The sequence below is a fragment of the Echinops telfairi genome, unplaced genomic scaffold, assembly GCF_000313985.2.
Source record: "Echinops telfairi isolate 266 unplaced genomic scaffold, ASM31398v2 ScPeMD7_5592;HRSCAF=6446, whole genome shotgun sequence".
NCBI classification, from domain to species: Eukaryota; Metazoa; Chordata; class Mammalia; order Afrosoricida; family Tenrecidae; genus Echinops; species Echinops telfairi.
The window spans coordinates 47,457,883-47,464,008 of NW_022109491.1; the positions used below are offsets into that span (position 1 = coordinate 47,457,883).

Here is a 6,126-nt window from a genome sequence, read left to right on the forward strand (position 1 = left end):
TCTTCAGAAAAATTTTGCTTGCATGTGATAGTATGGTAGTTGCGTGATCTGATGTTAACTTGCAGGGCGGTGGAGTCTAGCCTGTCAATCAGGTTGCAGCATGATTACCTCGCTGGAGGAGGGACACAGGCATACTCCCTGTGAGACATTCCTGTTGAGAAGAAACATGGAGCTACGCTAGAGCCCTGGAGCTGAAGGACCCATGTGGCAACCCCTGCCAGTGCTGAGATGTTTCCACTGCCACTGGATCCACAAGACTTTCCACCCACTGGGCTGTGATCTTCCTATATTCAGCGTCATTGCATGTGTTGCATGAGTCTGAAGTGAAATTTATAGATTGGTAGCAGACATATGAGCTAATATCGACCTTATGAACTTGATCTGGACTGGGCTGGGTTGTTTCTCAATATCCAATTGCTCTTGTATATAAATCTTTTTCTTATACACATATGAATGTCTCTGAATTTGTTTCTCTAGTCAAACCGGACTAACACAGATAGTAATGATATTGCTCTATAATTGGAGCATTCTATTGGGTCACCTTTCTTTGGAATGGGTACAAATATGGATCTCTTCCAGGTACTTGGCCAAGGGCCTCTCTTGCGAATTTCCTGGCATAGATGAGTCAGTGATTCCAGCTTTTCATCAGCTTGTTGGAACATTTCAATTGCTATTCCATCAAGTATTTTGTTTTAAGTCACCTCGTTTCTGTTTTCCTCACACAAGGTGACTTTGAACAAGATAACTTCCCCCCTCCAGGGAAAAGGAAATGTTTCTTTTTCATTAATCTTTTTAATGCAGTGTCCATAATGTCACAGGCTTGATTTAAAAGAAATCTTGATTAATAAAACCCGCAAGATGTCACAATTTCGAGGCTAAGGTTCCGGTTAAGGTAACACAGTTAAGTTAATATAAGTGAGGTTTTAAAAATTGGCTAAAAGCAGTCTGAGCTGCTAAAGTAAAATATAAGTGGCCCAGACTCTAGACTTAGTAAAGTTAAGTACACGTTAAGTAAAGTTAAGTATAACCGCCAGAGAGATCAAGGGATCTCTCCTGCAGATCAAAATGAAGTACAGATATTTCCACTTACAACACATAAGCTTTGGTCATGTGCAGGCTAGTCGCAGGCTCAGGCAGCATGTCAAGCAGGAGCATATGGAAGTGCAGCTAGCTGTGCTGGTGGTGGCTGGCCTGGAGCAGGGGTCTCAGCACATTAGTCATCTTCTCCCACACAGAGCATCAGGAGTGCTTTCTTATAGTTCCCAGATATATCCCCCTGAATCATGGAATACAGAGAGGTGGCAAAATTCTTCCTGAACTCCATTCTTATGTTAAACAGATGGATCTCACTCCTGGAACCCACACTGTGCTAAGGGTACGGTCATCGGCCCAGCTCCCTGCATAGCATGGTTGAGGGTGTCTGCCAGGTGGGCGGGTGTACTTTGTATAGCCTTTACAGCAGCGAGTAGTAGTTGCTCCCAATTTCCAGAAGTCTCCCAGTCAATGGTTTCCTCCATTTGAAATCCTGATATGGCCATGTCAAGCACCCTTCTCAAATGAGACACACTTCAAGTTCCGAAGATGGTGATAGCTTTTCTTCATCTCTCCCCCATTTGAGTTCCACGCCTTGAAACAAAACCTGAGCATCTTGTTTGACTTGGGCTTCATCCAGTCCAGTATCAGGGTCTCGATTAGCCCAGAGGAGAACCACCAGCATCCTCTGGTAGCATCCTGACGTGAGCTGGCCAATGCAGAAACCCTTCGAAAAGCAATGAAAGGCCTGGGTACCATTGAGGAGACCATCCTGATGTGGCTGACGTCCCGCAATAATACCCAATGCCAGGCTCTCAGCGAGGTCTTTAAAACGCAGTTTGGCCGGGATCTTTTGGATGACCTAAAATCAGAACTGACTGGAAAATTCGAAAAATTAATTGTAGCACTGATGAAGCCCTCTAAGCCCTCTAAGCTCTACGATGCCTATAAACTGAAGCATGCTTTTAAGGGAGCTGGGACAGATGAAAAAGTACTGATAGAAATGATTGTTTGAAGGATACCTGAAGAACTGAGAGCCATAAAAGGTTTATGAAGAAGAATTATGGCTCCAACCAGGAAAACAAGATAACTTTATTACCTTTTTGTCTCTCACAATTCTGGTTGCTAGAAGACTAAAATCAAGATATTAATACAGCTATAATTTCTTCAAAAGTTCTGAGAATTTCTTCCTCGACTCTTCCAGTTTCTGATGGGTGCTAGCAGTCTTTAGTGGGCCTTGGGCTTTAGAACATCACGTCAGTTGCTGTCTCTCCTGTCACGTGTCTCTGTGTCCAGGTTCCCTGTTCTTACACGGACCCTAGTTATTGGTTTAGAACACACACTAATCCAGAATGATCTAATTTTACTTTGATTACATATGCAAAAAACCAAAACCCAACACCCTTATTTCCAAACAAGTTTACACTCACAGATTCTGGGAGATGTTACTTCATTACCATCTCTTTTGGGAGACACACTTCCGCCCACAACAAAGATTTGTATACAAACTACTAGTTCTTCCTCATAAGGCAATTGGTGAAATTGTGGAGGTAATGTGGCTTCGAGGATTTCTGCTTCTCTGCTGAGAGCATACATTGTCTTGTTACATCTTCAGATGCACTCACAGATCGTATGCACAGTTAGCTTCCTGATCTACAGAAATCTCTAGGAATGGCTGCCCAGTGTGGCAGCTTTCTTCTTAGACCCTCTAATCTGGGCACTGTAATCTCTATGCCCTGGTTTGCTCTGTGGCATTTCCTACTATACCTCAAAGAAGAGATTGGCATTTAATATTCTCTTTGGGGATAAAAGCATCTTTCCTGTAAGCATAGTTTTGTTTCTGCAACAAAATGACACAATTTCCTGTATAACACCTTTAAAACTCTTCTGCTCAGCCCATTACTTACGTGGCACTTGGATCTGTGGATGGAGTGTGGCTAGCCTTCCACTTGATTTTTTCATGACCAATATAATATAAGTCAGGACTTCCCAAATAGGACTATCCATCTGATTTAGAACTAGGAAGCTTATTTAATATACAAATGTACTAGAGAGATTCACTACTGCAGATTCTGATTAATCAGATCTAGGCAGGGAAGTCACATTTAAGGAGCTTCATAGATGATTACCATCATCAGACAATTTGGGGCATCAGAAGCAAATGGTACATTTATAATCCCTGGAAAAGTAGATAATTGAAAGATACTAGGAATGATTCCAGCTGGATTGTAGTGACTAAAAGACAAAATTTATCTTGATGTGCTAGATTTTAATTAGGTAATGTAGAAGACGTGGAAATGCAATGTAACCTCTGAGAGTATGGGGGGGAGGGAAAAAAGTTAAAAAGAGAATCTCAAGATCTCTTAAGGATGTTTGCCCATTTCTCTGTTGAACTATTTTTTTATAAGGGGCAAGCACCATTTATAAAGCAGAGAACTCTGGAAAGAAAGAAATGGATTAGTATATGGAGGCAGAATAGGGGCAGAGAAGATGTAGTTTTATTATTAATACAGCTGGTAAAATTAATACAAGATTCCCTCAAAAAATACCTAACTTGATCTATAACTTTGCAAACTTATACACTGTGGTGTCCAATATGGTAGATGCTGGTCTCATGTAGCTTTTTAATTTAAATTATTTAAAACTACATGTAATGGCAAATTTACCTGCTCACTCTTGCTAACCACCTTTGAAGTGCTCAAGAGCCAAGTGAGCCTTCAATGCTGGACACCAGAAGCACGGGATGTTCCCTTTGCCGTGGAAGGCTGAGTGGACAACAGTGCTCTCGCAGCGATGGCTGGAAGGGGCATATTGTTCGGGTTCGGTGCTGTTGGGTTGGTTCTGACGCACAGAAACCCCATGTACAACAGAACGAAACACTACCTGGTCCTGCGTTCTCCTCACTCTTGAACCCATTGTTACGGCCACTGAGTCAATCATCTCGTTGAGGAGCTTCCTTTGTGTTGTGCTCGTTGACACAAGTTTGCTGAAAGGGAGGAGGAATCAAGGCACTGGCTGATGAAGACCAAACACTGCAGGCTAAAATATGGTCGGAGTCAGAGAGCTCCGACAAAGAGCTGACCTGCACTGAAAGTAAATGTTTTCTCTGATGTGAATGAAGGTTATCGAATATGTCAGCAATAAAGCCTCACTCATAGGTTTAAGTTGAATCCGATGGATCTTGATTAAAAGATAAGTGTGGAAAGAAGCAGCAGTGCTGGAATGCTTCTGGCTGACTTCAACTCCTTTGCAATTCTAAGCCTCTGAAACTCTAGTATTTTTTATGATTAAAAAAAATGTGTGGAATTCCTGGATCTTTTTTTTTTTTTCTCTTTCCTCTGGAATGCTATCCCTGAAGGTCTGTTCTGACACCGATGCTGAGTCTCTGACATACGTTTGGAAGGACACTTGAAGGATGCCTGTCGGGGGAGAAGGAAGTGTGATACTTCCTTTCTTCCTCCTGTCTTCTGGTGAGTGTGGGAAGGAGATGGTGTGAGATTGGTCTTAAGATTTAGGGTGTTTTATGGGAAGGGAAATGGAGTTGTAAGCTAGAAGAAAACAACAGGAGAAATTCAGATAAGCCTGGTTTCAGTTATGCTATTTGGATTCAAGGCTACATGTCTGGGCACTTAGCTAGTTTGCATTACGTCCTGAAGGTGGGGATGTTGGAACTCGGATGGGGCTGCTGGCTCAAGAGTGGCAGAGGCTCCGTCTCAATCACCAAGCAAAGACAGGCGGGTCCTGTGCTTCTAGCTAGATCTTGAGAGAGTAGTGGGTAATGTGATATTAAAGACAAGTTTCATTCAAATTCTTAGAAAGGAAAAAAATAGAATTTAAACATAACTACATATAAATGGCTCTGAGAAGAGTTAAGAATGAACCCTGGCAAAAGTATATCGTAAGAATAATTCATGGCTTCTGATACCCACTGTCATTGAATTAATGCCGACCCACAGCAACCCGAAAGGACATGTGGGTTTCCTGTCTCTGTGGGTTTCCAAGACAGGAACTTTTTTTTTTGTCTTCAACCGATACCAGTTTACAGGCTTTACTTCTCCTTTTTTAATGATAGCAGTAATAAAATTTGTAGGTTCTTAAGGTTAAATATAGTAAATGACTTCTCAAAACTAAGAACTCCAAAACATCTGGTTTTAGCAAACAGGAAGTTCAAAGCATCATTTTATTTCAAGTCTGTAACACTGAGTCACAAAAGGCTGACGATATTCATAAAATTCCTGCTTATTCAGTACTTGGAATCACCTAAATATACTTAGTATGTATCAGTCCTGGTGGCGCAGTGGTTGGTTACGTGTTGGGCTGCAAGGTTGGCAGTTTGAAACCAGCAACTATTTCTCAGAAGGAAGATGAGGCTTTCTACTCCTGCAAAGAGGTCCAATCTTGGCGAGCCACGGGGACAGTTGACTCGATGGTAGTGAGTTTGGAGGGTTGTTGTTGTTGTTGTTGTTGTTGTTGTTTTGTTTTTGTAGTATGCCAGCTGGCTGATGCTCCATTTAGCTAAGCAAAGCTTTAAGAAACTAGTAAGTTTAAATAATAAGAAGAGCATATTCTTTGGCATTCTCCATGGAGTCTTTGGAAAATAAGTGGTGTGGATATTGATTCTTCTTCTTCTTTTAATAGTTCAATTCACACTTAATCCATGTATTATACAATTCAATAGTTGAATCATATCCAGAAGAGTTGTAAAATCATCACCACAATCAATTTCAGAACATTTTTTTCTTCCTCGTACTCAATGTTATTTGTGTTGATTCTTCTTTTAAAAAAATTTTTTTGTTAAATTATTTTATTGGGGCTCGTACAATTCTTGTCATAATTCATACATCCATCCATTGTGTCAAGCACATATGTACATTTGTTGCCATCATCATTCTCAAAACATTTGCCTTCTACTTGAGCCCTTATTATCAGCTGCTCATTTTCCCCCTCTCCCCACTCCCCCGCCCTCATGAACCCTTCATAATTCATAAATTATTATTATTTTGTCATATGTTACACTGTCCGACGTCTTCCCCCGCCCTCTTCTCTGCTGTCCCAGGGAGGAGGCTGTATGTAGATTCTTGTAATCAGTTCCCC

The 6,126-nt window shown here is 41.3% G+C and overlaps 1 pseudogene; it reads right to left on the reverse strand.

Annotated features, from left to right (window-relative positions):
- Positions 1-1,213: 1,213 nt before the first annotated feature.
- Positions 1,214-3,972, reverse strand: LOC101645895 (annotated as a pseudogene).
- Positions 3,973-6,126: the final 2,154 nt, after the last annotated feature.